At 43.3% G+C, this 16,740-nt stretch overlaps 1 protein-coding gene across 6 annotated transcripts in view; it reads right to left on the bottom strand.

The window, feature by feature from the left end:
- Window positions 1-16,740, bottom strand: part of PAK5 (p21 (RAC1) activated kinase 5) — a 276,113-nt gene that overhangs the window by 183,504 nt on the left and 75,869 nt on the right. Inside the window, exon 1 of one of the 6 annotated variants that reach the window (XM_073553847.1) lies at window positions 3,877-4,104. The exons of the other annotated variants lie outside the window; for them this stretch is intronic. The gene's annotated coding sequence lies outside the window, so the exon portion shown is untranslated. Of the gene's footprint in view, window positions 1-3,876; window positions 4,105-16,740 lie in introns of those variants that run through there. 6 annotated transcript variants of the gene reach the window in all.

The following is a 16,740-nucleotide window of genomic DNA, read 5'->3' as shown; positions in this document are numbered from 1 at the left end:
CAATAGAACAGTGACCATTTAATCTTCAATTCAAAAGTAAACTAGACGAGTGTTGGGGCCTTGCTGGAATAAACGAGGTAAAAATCGTCCAAAAAAGCTTAGCTGTCATCCTGCAATACTAAAGGCAGCCTATATAACCTTGTGGGTGAAGATGAAAGTAAACTAAGGCCCTGATTCATCATTGCCTTTGCACCTGTTTTTTGTCTTGTTTTGAGCTTTTTTTTTGTATTTGCACCCAATTCATTATTCCATTTATGTCGATTTTTAAGTTTATTTCATATGTGATTTCCTATTGTGTTTGTTTCCGTTTCTGGGTGAAGTTTAGCAATTCCAGATGTTTTTTTGCCTGATTCATCATCAACTGGAACTTTTCAAAAAGTTGTCAAATTTGACGCAACTTCTCTCCGGCCCCCATTACTGCAATTTTATACATATTCCTCAAAAAATGTCGCATCTTTTGTGACATTATGAACAAGGTCCGACTTCTGGTCAAAAAGTGGCAAAAATGGTCAAGTGACAGAAAAAAATAAACCCTTTACGACTTTACGCCAAACTCATGAATCTCATTCACTAGTTTGATGAATTTGGTGCAATAAATGTCAGCAAATACCTCAAGACAAAAAAAAAAGAAAATTAACTTTAAAATAAAAAGCAAATGATGAATTGGGGCCTATGGGGTCTGCTGTTATTCTAGACACCTTACCACTCTTGCCCACTCTCTGGGTCTGGGCTCAGCAGTAATATCAGGTACGTCTTATGGACAGGAGGGCAGTAGCTTTCATTGCTGTGTTCTTTACAGAGCAGGGTATACGTCTACGATGAGCATGTCAAACTGCATTCGCCATATACAGTACTTCCTTACAGATCTTGAGGCTTACAGGGTTAAATAGCTGAGAAGGGACTTTTCTCTGAATTCAAATATACTATGGGGCGCTGTATGGGCTTCCCAGGACATGCATGCAGGCGTTTCCTTTATTTTGATGGGGAAATGATGAGCAGCAGGATTGTAAATGGCCGATATGTAACACAAGGGTGGGTGCCTTGTGGTGGAAGCTTTAACGTGTGTTGATCAGCAGATAATACTGCTGAGGCTTTGTTGCTGTGTATTGGGAAAGCTTCTAGGTGGCTTGGTGAGATGGGTGGGACCAGTCACCTACAAACCCACCCAGGGGCATGTGTCTGAACGCCCAATGTAAAGCCTGTATGTGTGTGGCTGTCTCTGGAATAGGACCTGTAGTGAGGTCATGACCATGTGATCCATACCTCACCTGTGGGTGTGGTTATGTACCATATAATGTGCCTGAGGTCTGGTCACATGAAGGGAGTGTACCTGAGTGGTTCAGGGTGCAAGGTCCTGGAGGGTCAGTGTTGGGAGATTCTGCTAGAAGGATCGGATCCCTGGAGCACGTGCTGCGACCTTGGACCTGGTGAGGCGTGAGTGTTGGGCAGTCTCAGGAGGAGACGGACGTCCTGAATTGCACCCGCTGAGGCCCTGGACCTGGTGGCCAGTGTGTTGGGAGACCTGGGGAGTAGGGTTGGATCCCTAAATAGCACCCCGTGAGGCCTGTGTGCTTGCAGAGTCAGTGATGGCACTGCATTGGGGGAGCTACTGTCCATCTGTGGATCTGGACTGTCAGGTGGCCTGGTGAGCAAGACATTATCCGGGACGGTGACCCCAGTTCGGCAGCTTCCCTGGAAAAGAGAGGACTGACAAAAAGTCGGCATCTGGAGCCGGAGCTCCTGCGAGGTAACCCCGGACATGGGGATATAACTGTTGGTGCCTGTGATATTCTATGGACATTAATAAAGTGTATAGCGTGCGGTCACCCACGGTAACTGGACAAAGAGGTCCAGCGTGTTTAGTGACAGCGTAGTCAAGCCGTGTACTATGTAATGTTATTGATTATGTGTAGCCTGTGAAGTATAACATGGCTTACGGTGCGGTTTATGATGGCACAATAAACTGCATTGGACTGCTTTAAGTGAAAATGTTCCTGTGTGCATCAATATCGCAGCCAAGTGAGTGTTCCCCAACACTAACAATAAGCGCTACCTTACAGGCAATAAAATATATTTATATCGATAGAAGTCTTACATCAATAGTGCTGCTTTAATTCCATCGTCATAGTTTCTGCTATTCAAAAATATTCGCTGTGATGGAGACACGGCTGTTGAGGGCGCCCCCTGCCGTCTGGGATGTGACATCACAGATCAAGGGCCGTTGCCTTCTTCTGGCTTCTAACACACGATTCTTCGATTCAGTCGCATATTAAAGGCTTTGGTTATCGTACTCATACTTTACACCGCGTCCCCTGTGCTCGGTCTGCCCGACCCCATGATCTATGCCGGCTGCTAATTCACAGCTGTGAAGTCAGCGCTTCCCTCCATGGTGCTGTCACCAGGAAGCTGTGCAGAAGCAGCACTACGGATAGGAATATACTTTTATCTGTCCGGAGTAACCCTTTAAGTGGTGGGTCTTGTAGTCACCACAAAAGTGGGCTGCAGATCACTGTGAGCACGATGAACTAGGTGTAAAGCTTTGTAGAGAAATGAACTACAACTTATGATGGATCAACTTAAGCAGTTAACTTTATGTAATCCTAGTGGTTCTACTTTTTAATCAATAGTTAATAGTTTTACAAATGCACATTATACACATGTCTTAGAGACAGACCTTACCACTGGGGTCCAGATAGGAAACCCTACTGACTGCTAGACCTGGGGCCATGGCTCCCACTGTCTCCACTGTGAGAATGACGCTATCAGGCTAGAAAACTACTTGGCAATGAACATACTGTATATCCTAATTATTTCGGGGTTAGGCCGGGGTAACACTTCGGTGTGCAATGCGAAGAACTCACGCGAGTCTCTCGCATCAATACCAGGCACTGCTGCCGGCACTCGGGACCGGAGTGTGTGGCTGCATAGAAATACACACCCCATTTGGTATTGAAGCGAGAGACTCGTGTGAGTTTCTCGCATTGCACACGCCACTGTGACCCCGGCCTTAGCCATACGACTTCCTTGGATAGCAATCCATCTGACGTGATGCTGACTTCTAAAGCTACGCTCCCACAATGAGCTTTTGGAGAGTTTTTGATGCTGCAGATTTTCTGCAGGTCTCTTGCATTTTTTCTTCATCCATTTTTATCGCGTTTTTGATGCCTGTGCATCTTTCACCTGCGGATTTTACGCCTCTAATGAAAGTCATCTGTAGGCAAAATCCACACAGAAAACTCTGCGTACCCACAGGGGAAATTCACATCCTGAGGATTGGAAACACACACAAAAAAAAATAAAGCATCGTGGTCATGAGATTTTTATGAATCCCATCTACTTTGATGGAACTTTAAAATGCTGTGTTCTTTAACGCAGCGAAAATACGATATTTTTTTTTACTGATGTGTGCTGTAGGTTAAATTGCTAACTTGCTAAAAAAAACAAAAGAAATGTGCAGCCATGTTCCAGCTCAGTAGTGCACTTTTGGAGATCTAGCTTACGCAGAGCTGCATTAGTCACTGATTTACTATAGAAACAAGCTTGGTTCTCTCTCATCACATCGTATACGGTTCCGACAGAACAGATCTTGGCGCGGCCCATTGGATGCCCGAGTGTGCAGAGCTATATATAAGGACACTAAGGAGCCCTATAACCCCCATGTGCTGCCGTCCAGGCATCTTCCCATGTGCACGGATCCTAAGTGGCCGGTGTTTTGCCCATTATTCTGCTACTACACAGCATGCAGTGGATCGCAGAGCTACATTTGCCAGGCGGTATGCATGAGCGATCATTGGCCCACATACTACTTCTAAGTCACAAAGTGCATGCATTCAATTATTTATAAGTGCAAAGTAAAGTGAGGAATGTGGTACATACCGACGGTGCGTGTAGTCCAAGAACAATCACCCTCATCTTCCCATCTTGTGCGATTGGTAACACTTTCTACAGGCAGGATCTGGTATCAAACTGTCAGATAACCACAACTATCACAAAAAACACAGGATTTGTGGAGCCTGACCCTGATAATCTGAAGCCATCTGTTCAATTTAATAGTCGCTTCCCATCACCACGGAAACAAGTCAACTGTGCTATCAAGAAAAGGATGGGAGGCAACAGACAACTGGGGGGCTCGCAGGCAGCCCAGGGAGAAGCCTACATCCATACGAGCATGTGGGAGCGCTGCAAACATTGTAAGGTGGCCATATGGAAGCCGCTCGCACAGCTCTGCTATTCCACAGGACGGCCCAGAGACCGTTACACAGTCACAGGGAAAAGGATCTGTTTATTGTTTACACTATGCATAAGAAACAAAGGTATAAGGTCTTCCCCAAACTGCACATAGCACCCCGCAGCAGGTCCCAGGGGGTCATCTCTTACACAACAGTAACGTAGATCATATACAGTGCATGGCAGCTAGGCTTGGGTTTAGATAAAGTGGGGCCCTGGGGACAACATTACAATGGGGCCCCAAATGCTCTCACATTGCACCATCACACAAACTTTTCATTTATATTTACATGCGCTGAGATCCGGCCGTTAATCGAGCGTGACCAATAATATTGAAGTCATTCGATGCTTGTTTCCCGACCTCTTTACACCGGCTGAGGAAAAATGATGGGAACAGAGTGATCACTATTAGATCAATCTGTCCCCATACAGTATCATGTTATCAGCAGCACATCTGCAGCTTATACCGGGAGATGTGCTGCTGAGAACAGTGATTCTTGCTGCGGCATAAACAATCCAATCACTTGATGAACAGGCAGCATTTTGCTCATTTAGTATATTGCATCCCATAGTCCTCCACATAGTATATTGAACCCTATAGTACTCCATATTGTATAATGCACACAACGTAGTCCTCCATATATAATGTGCACCATAGTCCTCCATATAATACTCTCCCCATGGTAAATGGTATAGTATAATACACTAGCTATAGTCCTCCATACTACTCCATAGAGTATAATGCATTCCCCATAATCCTCCGTACAGTATAATGCACACCCCATACTCCTCCATACAGTATAGTGCACACCCCATACTCCTCCGTGCAGCATAATACACTTCCCATAGTCCTCGGTATAGCATAATACACTTCCCATAGTGCACCGTATAGTATAATACATTAGTCATAGTCCTCCAGACAGTATAATGCATTCCCCATAGTCTTGCATACAGTATAATGCATTCCCCATAGTGCTACATACAGTATAATGAATTCCCCATAATCCTCAATATAGTATAATGCACTCCCCATAGTCCTCCACATAGTATAATGCACTCCCCATAGTTCTCCATATAGTATAATGCACTCCCCATTGTTCTCCATATAGTATAATGCACTCCCCATTGTTCTCCATATAGTATAATGCACTCCCCATAGTCCTCCACATAGTATAATGCACTCCCCATAGTCCTCCACATAGTATAATGCACTCCCATAGTTCTCCATATAGTATAATGCACTCCCCACAGTTCTCCATATAGTATAATGCACTCCCCATAGTCCTCCACATAGTATAATGCACTCCCCATAGTTCTCCATATAGTATAATGCACTCCCCATAGTTCTCCATATAGTATAATGCACTCCCCATAGTCCTCCACATAGTATAATGCACTCCCCATAGTTCTCCATATAGTATAATGCACTTCCCATAGTCCTTCCTACAGTATAATACATTCCCCATATTCATCCATATAGTATAATGAACTCCCTATAGTTCTCCATACAGTATAATACATTCCCTGTAGTCATCCATATAGTATGATGCATTCCCCATAGTCCTCCATCCACATGTTGTCTTCGGACGGCTCCAGACAGTTTGACATTCAACAGCGTATATCCTGTAGTACTACTAATGTAATTGATTACGCAACATGTGGATGCTGCAAGATATACGTTGGTCTTACCTCCAGGGAGCTCAGGGTGCGGGTACAGGAGCATGTGCGGGACATTGGTGCGGCCAAGACAGTGGCCGACCCCTCTGACATAAAAACAATCCCCTGCCATTTCAAGCTCCATCATAATTGTGACACTAAATAACTTAGGGTTAGGGAGATCGATACTATTCACATGGGTATCAGAGGGGGTAATAATAAAAAACTTCTTGCACAGATTGAAAATAAGTGGATAGTAACGCTGGATACCATGGCCCCTAAGGGCTTGAATGAATCTCTTAGTTTTGCCTCCTTTTTGTAATAACACTTATTGTTACATCTAATGATCCTTATAATTGTTCTCTGCTCCCCTTTGCCCTTCTTAATACCTCCATTGTCCAGATGTTTTTGATTTTAACCTTGTTTTTTTATTTTTTCTATTCTTATTTTTTCATTTGTTGTTGTTTTCCGTATTTGCAGTGACCTTCCGCCTCGCCCCCTTATTTATCATCTCCAGCAAACTTTTCTATACAGCATTCCATCTATGTGACTGCCAACATATAATGTTTTATATATCGGCTGGTCACAAAGCGCATGCGTATAAAGTACTGCCATCATTGGTCCATAGCGACCATGTGATCGGTCACCTGGGCTATTTGAAGTTCCTTTTACAACACCTCACCGCATCCCCTTGATAAAGCGGTGTCCTGAACACACGAAACGCGCGTTGGGGTCTTGCCATCCGGCAAAGGGTCACCCTCCTACCTCTGGTGAGCTCGGCCCCTTGGCATTACTTGTTATTGTGTTACTCCTTGCTGTATGTCGTTTCTAGCCTTGGGATTGACCTTACCTGAGTGTGTCATCTGGTATATATTCACCCCTTATGCTTCACTATTAAGCACACAGATACCTATACAGATAACTATACTTTCATCTATGATGGGTGACCCTGTTGTATTTGTGTTGTCTTGGTATTTCGTTACTTTACTTTGTAACCCTCTTTTTAATGTGATATTAATAAAATTTATACTTGGTTTTACTCTATTCACCTGTTACTCCTTATTCTCTAGCTGTCTTCATGCATTTTGGAGTTGGTGTTGTTTTCTATAGGGTGGGCCACTATTAGTGTCACCACCCTGGCATCCAGAATGCAGCTGGGAAATTTGTTTCCACATAGTATAATGCAGCCCCCATACAGTACAATGCAAGCCCCCATAGAGCATAATGCAACCTCCATAGAGTATAATGCAGCCCCATAGAGAATAATGCATCCACCACTGGCTGGGGGCCTCTGGAGGAGTGGGGGCCCCAGGCAACGGCCTAGTTTGCCTGCTCCAATGGCAGCATAGGAGACATGTCGGGTGGGTTAATAATGTGACTTCAAATGGAGACGTCATCTCCTGCCCAACAGAATGTGACAATATGGGATAAAGCATTACACACTATAAATGATGTGAGTGTTAGATGTCACGAAGACAAAGGTGACCATTAGGACAATACTGCAGTACATTTATACAAGTCATCCAACTACAACAATAGAAAGTAAGCAGCACATTATTTCTGATGTTTGCTCTTCAGCAGCTGCAGAACCTCTTTTTGAAGAGTTAGGGTATGTTCACATGGGATTGACTGTCTTCAGTAAAAACAACACCAAACACCTGTTTTTTGTGTGTGTTGTAGGTTACATTGCAGAAACTATGGAAACGCGTGAAATTCTGGAGAAAGAATCTGGATACACTCTCATGCCATTTAATAAAAATATTAAAATAAGTTATCCAGAACCATATTAGTTTTTTACTACGGGCTAAACACTAACAGGCAGGAATCTGCTAACTACTTGTCTGTTCTCCCCAGCGCAGATCTGTGCCGGCACTCTACTATGTTGACGGGTCAGACTGTCGACATCATGCTGAATGACAGCCGGCACATAACTATGGGAAGCCAGGTGTCAACCAGCGTGATACTAGTAGTGACGCTCCATCAACCGAAAAACCGGAAGAAGAGCTGCTCAGTTGATGAATTGCCGGCAGGAGCGGTCAGTGACCACTCAGAGCTGGCGCAGGATGCCATAGGCAGGTAGTTGCTAACTAGTTTACAACTTTAGTCATGGACAACTACTTTTAAGGGGATGTCCCCTTGGAACAAATTATCACCTATCCAAAGAATAGGTGATAACTTTAACATTGGTGGGGATCTGACTGCTGGGACCACCACTACCTGGCAGAAGAGGGCACTTTTATTCCCTTTCTTGATAATCGCTCCATTTATTCCTAATGCGGATTCCAGAGAAAGCTTAAAAGCACCGCTCACCCCCATGCCCTCAGTCATATACTCACCCTCCGATGCCTTCACCATTTTTCTGGGGCCGCTCCGGTCCCGCAGCGCCATCCTGTAAGCGCAGCTTCTGACTGGCCGAAAGTCAAAAGATATGTCACAAGCTCTCAATACAAGTCTATGAGAACCAGACTCTCATAGACTTGTATTGAAAAGTGGCCTCCCTGCAGCTCCATGAAACTCCGGTCCGCCAGAGATGGACCAGAACGACGGCGAAAACAGATGAAAACACCAGTATCAGACAGGGTGCTTCCATTTAAAACACCACTCCATCGGTGCAAAAAAAAAAAGTCGCTAAAGTGGTGCTTTAATATAGCGCTGTGGCAATCCAATAGAGAATGAATGGAAGGGTGATGAAATGTGCACAAACTCTCCATGCTGATGTGTATAAAAGTGTCCCCGCTCTAGTGATCAGTGAGGATCCCAGCGGCCGGATCCCAACCAAACTAAAAGTTACCACCTAGCGATAACCTCTTCCAACAGAACAACCTCTTTGTATCCCCAGTCAGTTTATGCTTACAATGAATGTGTCATCGGAAAAAAAAACTATTGTTTAAACTGGGTTTTTGTGTCATGTGTATTTTTTTAAATTTTGTTTTTTTCTCATATCAAGATCTTTATTTAAAAAAAAAAAACTAAATTTGTAGTCTTGCAGTTTTCATACTGACCACTGGGACTTTTTTAGACTCATCCTTTCTTTCCTTTTAGTAAGAGTTTTCAGCAGACTACTTATCATCACAGGCAGGATTCCAGTGACATGTAACACCTCTATATACAAGGCTAATTACATAGAATCCACCAATCACAACAGGTCACTGCCCCAATAGAAAGTATTAAAATTGCAGGATTTCGAAATGTTGTTTTTTAATAAAGATTTGGTAAACACAATGGAAAATCCAGATGGCGAGTTCACAGTGTGTCCTTCCCATGTGAACACACTGAAAGAAGGATTCTCCTGTATACTAGTTATCCTTCCACAGTGGAGGACTTCAGCATCTCAAGTATTGTGAGGCAGAGACCCATGACACAGATAGGGGGAGCTGTTTGTTTTCCCCAGGATGCTCACGGAGGCATATGAAGGCCATAGGAGTGTATGGTAGTCACTGGCGTTGCTGTGACTGCAATGCAGACGTAAAATAAAATAAGTGCAAGCCTTGGACATGCTAGTGTCCAAGGAAGATGTAGGGAAAACCTGCTCTGGGATGTTGTGTTGTGAAACAGACTGCAGGATAGTAGTTGTGCAGTCCGTTTCACTCCAGGCCCAGGTTTTCTATGTGGCTAAAGGCCACAGGTTCTTTTGTTAAAAGCCCTGCAGGAATGCAGGAAAGGGTTTGGGTGTGTCAGGTCCAAAGTGAGTTGGTGCTTGTTACTGTGCAGAGCACGGCCTGTGTGAGGCAACACAGGACAGAGCGGAGCCAATAGGCCTGGCACCCGCAGCGTACACAGCGGTGCTGCCGTCCACGGTAACAGGTCTTGGATGTGGATGTCCTGTGCCCAGAGGTGAACCGGAGGTGGATGTCCTGTTCCCGAAGGAGGACTAGCGTGTTTAATGGCTGCAAACAGGTGAATATGGTGCCCGGCTGCGACCCGGAGGATATCCAGGACTGTGTATGACTGTGTGAGTAAAAAGACATTGACACAGCGGTGCGGTCACCCGCAGTAACTGGTCAGAGGAGGACTGGCATGTGTAGTGATTGCAAACTAAACGAATAAAGCTGTGAGTAGAGATTTTATTACAGCGCTGCAGTCGCCCGTGGTTACTGGACAAAGGGAGGTCCAGTGTGCTTAGGGACTGCAATCTAAAGCAGTGTAGTATGTAGTGCTATGAAATGGACACTAATATTATACAGTCATATGTAAAAGTTTGGGCACCCCTATTAATGTTAACCTTTTTTCTGTATAACAATTTTGGTTTTTGCAACAGGTATTTCAGTTTCATATATCTAATAACTGATGGACTCAGTTATATTTCTGGATTCAAATGAGGTTTATTGTACTAACAGAAAATGTGCAATCTGCATTTAAACAAAATTTGACCGTGCAAAAGTATGGGCACCCTTATCATTTTCTTGATTTGAACACTCCTAACTACTTTTTACTGACTTCCTGAAGCACTAAATTGGTTTTGTAACCTCATTGAGCTTTGAACTTCATAGCCAGGTGTATCAAATCATGAGAAAAGATATTTAAGGTGGCCACTTGCAAGCAGTTCTCCTATTTGATTCTCCTATGAAGAGTGGCATCATGGGCTCCTCAAAACAACTCTCAAATGATCTGAAAACAAAGATTATTCAACATAGCTTTTCAGGGGAAGGATACAAAAAGTTGTCTCAGAGATTTAACCAGTCAGTTTCCACTGTGAGGAACATAGTAAGGAAATGGAAGAACACAGGTACAGTTCTTGTTAAGCCCAGAAGTGGCAGGCCAAGAAAAATATCAGAAAGGCAGAGAAGAAGAATGGTGAGAGCAGTTAAGGACAATCCACAGACCACCTCCAAAGACCTGCAGCATCATCTTGCTGCAGATGGTGTCACTGTGCATCGGTCAACAATACAGCGCACTTTGCACAAGGAGACGCTGTATGGGAGAGTGATGCGAAAGAAGCCGTTTCTGCAAGCACGCCACAAACAGTCGCCTGAGGTATGCAAAAGCACATTTGGACAAGCCAGTTACATTTTGGAAGAAGGTCCTGTGAACTGATGAAACAAAGATTGAGTTGTTTGGTCATACAAAAAGGCGTTATGCATGCGCTGTATTGTTGACCGATGCACAGTGACACCATCTGCAGCAAGATGATGCTGCAGGTCTTTGGAGGTGGTCTGTGGATTGTCCTTGACTGTTCTCACCATTCTTCTTCTCTGCCTTTCTGATAGTTTTCTTGGCCTGCCACTTCTGGGCTTAACAAGAACTGTACCTGTGTTCTTCCATTTCCTTACTATGTTCCTCACAGTGGAAACTGACTGGTTAAATCTCTGAGACAACTTTTTGTATCCTTCCCCTGAAAAGCTATGTTGAATAATCTTTGTTTTCAGATCATTTGAGAGTTGTTTTGAGGAGCCCATGATGCCACTCTTCATAGGAGAATCAAATAGGAGAACTGCTTGCAAGTGGCCACTTTAAATACCTTTTCTCATGATTTGATACACCTGGCTATGAAGTTCAAAGCTCAATGAGGTTACAAAACCAATTTAGTGCTTCAGGAAGTCAGTAAAAAGTAGTTAGGAGTGTTCAAATCAAGAAAATGATAAGGGTGCCCATACTTTTGCACGGTCAAATTTTGTTTAAATGCAGATTGCACATTTTCTGTTAGTACAATAAACCTCATTTGAATCCAGAAATATAACTGAGTCCATCAGTTATTAGATATATGAAACTGAAATACCTGTTGCAAAAACCAAAATTGTTATAAAGAAAAAAGGTTAACATTAATAGGGGTGCCCAAACTTTTACATATGACTGTATGCACTTGTGTGAATTGGACTTTAATGCTGTGAAGTAACACATTAAAGGGAATTTGTGTTTGAACTTTGTGGGTCACTGCCTCTTCACTGCATATGGTGCTACCGTTGCACTACAGTATGTATTATTATATAGCAGCAGTTTGGACAATGAACTGTATAGCAAACACTGCGGCTGAAGAACCTAGTGAGAGATGAGCAGCGTCTATGAAGAGTCACTCACTTCTGTATATTCGCCTGGTTCTGACATAAGAGCACAATGTTTATACAAATATTATTATCAGGTTTCTATAGAAATTCCCAGGAGTCTAATATTCAGGAATTTGCTGCATTAAAGGGGTTGTCCACTACTAGGACAACACCTTCTCATTCTCTACGCTTGGCCCCTATGAAATAAATAAAGCCTATACTCGCCTCCCGTGCTAGCACCGTTGCTGTGGTGTTGGCACTCGCAGTCCAACCGACACTGCAGGAATGGCGCCGGCACGGGAGATGAGTATAGGCTTTTTTATTTTATAGGGGCCAAGCGTAGAGAATGAGAAGGTGGTGTCCTAGTAGTGGACAACCCCTTTAACCTTAAAGCCCCAATCACATCAGATAGCTGTCAGTCAGGTTTCCTGACTCCCCAATACACATGGATTCTTGGGTCGGCCGTGCGCTCGGAAGTTCTCTTCTGGCACCAGATTATCTTCACACCAAGGATTGGAAGCTGAAATTCAGTAGGCTGCTTCCTTCACTTTCCTGACATCATCTGTCAGGGGGAGAGTAGGAAGACCCCCATACACATTACATGGTTGGTCCACCCTGTTTAAATCAACAAGTTTTGATAACTTATATCTCATTTGTATGGGAGCATTACCATTCTAGGCTGACTTCTACAGTACCATGCTAAAGTTTTAGGCAGGTGAGGAAAAATGCTGCAACGTAAGAATGCTTTCCAAACTAGAAGCGATAGTTTATGTTAATCAATTAACAAAATGCAAAAAGTGAGTGAACAAAGAAAAAAATCTAATATCTGGTGTCACCACCAATTGATTTTCAATTCTTCTAGGTACAGTTGACACTTGTCCAGAGGGTTTGAATGCAATCAACAGCGAGGTTGTTCCAAACATCTTGGCGACCTAACCACAGATCTTCTCTGGCTGTAGGATTGTGCGATCCTGTGCTTTCATGTAATCCCACTCAGACTCGATGATGTATATGTCAGGGCTCTGTGGTGGCCATATTATCACTTCCAGGACTCCTTGATCTTTATTATACCAAAGATAGCTCTCAAAGACTTTAGTTGTATGCTTGGCGTTGTCCGGCGGCAGAATAAATTTGGGGCAATGCAGACGCTTCGCTGATGGCATTGTATGATAGATAAGTATATGCTTGTATTCTCTGCATTTAGGATGCCAGGAAATTGGCAATGTTTTAGGACCGTAGATGCAGTGGTCAACCAAAGGAACTTTACTAGGAGAACCCCTTCTCATTCCTAGTGTTTGGCCCCAGTGAAATAAAAACACCTATACTCCCCGGGTTGTTCCAGTGGTGTTGGGAACTCCCGTTCCAGGGGCTCACGTGAGGTTGTGGTGACACATGAGTCCTGCGTCCAGGCAGTGGTGGAGTCATGTCCCCACATTTGGACAAATAGAACATCAAGAGGAAATCGGAGAGCAGCCGCAGCCCGGACATCCTCTTGATGTTAAATATGTCCGAAGGTGGGGACAGTGAACCCGACGCAGGGCACACGTGTTATAGCAACTTCACGCGAGCCCTGGGAACGAGAGTGCCGACACTGCTGGAATGGTAGATATTTTTATGGTAACAAGGCCAAAGAGAGGAATGAGAAGGGGCTGCCCAAGTAGTGGACAGCCCTTTAATGCAGCAGATGAAAGACACATCTTGCTTTCTTCACTTTGAAATCGAAGGACGTCCAGCAGTGCCATCAGATGAGAATTATGGACAAAAAGCCAAATATTCAACATAGCTACAAGGCCAAGCAACTCAGCTGTGTGCAAAAACACAAGAACTGGGGTATAACAAAATGGCAGCAGGTGCTCTAGACTGAGGAACCAAAATGTGAAATATTTGGCTCTAACAGAAGGCAGTCTGATTGCCAAAGAGGGGGACAGCAATACAATAATGAGTGTCTGCAGGAACAGTGAATGAAGCATGGTGGAGGGTCCATGCAAGTTTGGGCTGGACTTCAGCAAATTAAGTTGAGAATTTGGTTAAGATTAAAGGTGCTGAATTTTTCAATGCTGAAAAACACAGGCAGATACTTATAGAATACCACCAGTGAGGCTTCTGATTGGCTCTAAATTTATTTTGCAGCAGGACAATGACCCCAAACATGCAACTAATGTCACTAACCCCTTCGCGACCCAGCCTGTTTTCACCGTTCTCATCCGGCCAATTTTTACAATTCTGACCACTGTTCCTTTATGAGGTAATGACTCTGGAACGCTTCAATAGATCCCACTGATTCTGAGACTGTATTCTCGTGACATATTGTACTTTATGATAGCAGTAAAATTTCTTTGCTATGACTGCGTTTTTTGGTGAAAAGATGGAAATTTGGCAAAAATTTTGAAAATTTTGCAATTTTCCAACTTTTAGTTTTTAGTTGTTAATAAATAACATTTCCCATATGTCTGCTTTACATCAGAACAATTTTGGAACCAAAATTTTTTTTTGTTAGGGTGTTATAAGGGTTAATAGTTGACCAGCGATTTCTCACTTTTTCAACAAATTTTACAAAACCACTTTTTTTAGGGACCACCTCACACTTGAAGTGACTTTGAGGGGTCTATATGACAGAAAATACCCAAAAGTGACACCATTCTAAAAACTGAACCCCTCAAGGTGCTCAAAACCACATTCAAGAAGTTTATTAACCCTTCAGGTGCTTCACAGGAATTTTTGGAATGTTTAAAAAAAAATGAACATTCAATTTTTTTTCACAAAAAATTTACTTCAGATCTAATTTTTTTTATTTTACCAAGTGTATCAGGAGAAATTAGACACCAAACGTTGTTGTACAATTTGTCCTGAGTACGCTGATACCACATATGTGGGGGTAAACCACTGTTTGGGCGCATGGCAGAGCTCAGAAGGGAAGGAGCGCCGTTTGACTTTTTCAATGCAAAATTGACTGGAATTGAGATTGGACACCATGTCGCGTTTGGAGAGCCCCTGATGTGCCTAAACAGTGGAACCCCCCCCCCACAAGTGACGCCATTTTAGAAAGTAGACCCCCTAAAGAACTTATCTAGATGTGTGGTGAGCACTTTGAACCCCCAAGTGCTTCACAGACATTATAATGTAGAGCCGAATTAATAAGAAATCTTTTTTTCTTTTTTACAAAAATGATCTTTTCGCCCCCAATTTTTTATTTTCCCCAAGGGTAACAGGAGAAATTTTTCCCCAAAAGTTGTTGTACAATTTGTCCTGAGTATGCTGATACCCCATATGTGGGGGTAAACCACTGTTTGGGCGCATGGCAGAGCTCGGAATGGAAAGAGCGCCGTTTGACTTTTCAATGCAAAATTGGCTGGAATTGAGATGAGATGCCATGTCGCGTTTGCAGAGTCCCTGATGTGCCTAAACAGTGGAAACTCCCAATTCTAACTCCAACCCTAACCCCAACACAACCCTAACCCTAATCCCAACCCCAACCCTAACTTTAGCCTCAACCTTAAGCCTAACGTTAGCCCCAACCCTAACTTTAGCCCAAACCCTAACCCTACTGGTAAAATGGAAATAAATACATTTTTTTTTAATTTTATTATTTTTCCCTAACTAAGTGGGTGATAACGGGGGGTTTGATTTACTATTTATGGCGGTTTTTATGTTTGGCAGCTGTCACACGCTAAAAGACGCTTTGTATTGCAAAAAATAGTTTTTGCATCACCACATATTGAGAGCTATAATTTTTCCATATTTTGACCCACCGAGTCATGTGAGGTCTTGTTTTTTGTGTGACGAGTTGACATTTTTATTGGTACCATTTTCGCGCACGTGACACTTTTTGATCGCTTTTTATTCCAATTTTTGGGAGGCAGAATGAAAAAAAACCAGCATTTCATTAATTTTTTTGTTGGGGGGGAGAGCGTTTACACCATTCTGCGTGCGGTAAAATTGATAAGGCGGTTTTATTCTTCGGGTCAGTACGGTTACAGCGATACCTCATTTATATCATTTTTTTAAGTTTTGATGTTTTGACGCTTTTATACAATAAAAATTATTTTATAGAAAAAATAATTATTTTTGCATCGCTTTATTTTGCGAGCTATAACTTTATTATTTCGCTGATGACGCTGTATGGTGGCTTGTTTTAAACTCCCACTTTCGGTGCTAGCACCGATTGTGGGCGTAACTGCGTGGTATCAGTTGTCACATACAGCTGACATCCGCACCTGAACACGGCGGCACTCTACGTGAGGCCGCGGTGATCGTGACGCCGCACTAGTACTGCTGCTGGCAGAAATGCAGTACCCGCAGAGCAGTACTAGTACGGCAAAGGTTGGGAAGGGGTTAAGAACAATCTTCATCATAATGAAGAATGAGTAGTCCTGGAAGTGATGATATGGCCCCCACAGATCTCAACATTGATTCAGTCTGGTATTATATGAAGACAGAAAAATGTGAAATACTTGCACAGGCGATATCCACGGATCTGTGGTTAGTTCTCCAAGATGTTTGGAACGACCTCCCTGTACAGTCCCTTTAAAAACTGCGTGCAAATGTACCTACACTCCTACAGGAATTGATCATTTGATGCTGTTCTGAAAGCAAAGGGGCTATCACACCAAATATTAATGTGATTTAAATGACCCTTTTGTTCAGGAGTCTGACCACCGGGAGCTGTCACTGATCATGTGTAATGTGCAGTCAGAACAGAGAGCTGCCATCTCTCCACTTTCCATCTATGTAGCTGTACTCGGTTATCTCTTGCAGACCCATAAACAGTGAATACAGGGGTGCCCCACATAGGCCCTGTTCTTCGGATCGGTGGGGATCTCAGTCTTATCAAACAGTTATCAGCGCTCCTCTGCGGAGGGTATAACTTCCAATGCTG

This window comes from Dendrobates tinctorius, unplaced genomic scaffold, assembly GCF_039654945.1.
Source record: "Dendrobates tinctorius isolate UK_male_01 unplaced genomic scaffold, ASM3965494v1 ptg000203l, whole genome shotgun sequence".
Taxonomy (NCBI): Eukaryota; Metazoa; Chordata; class Amphibia; order Anura; family Dendrobatidae; genus Dendrobates; species Dendrobates tinctorius.
Note: the sequence above shows the minus strand (reverse complement) of the source record. Positions and strands in the feature narration are given on the sequence as shown.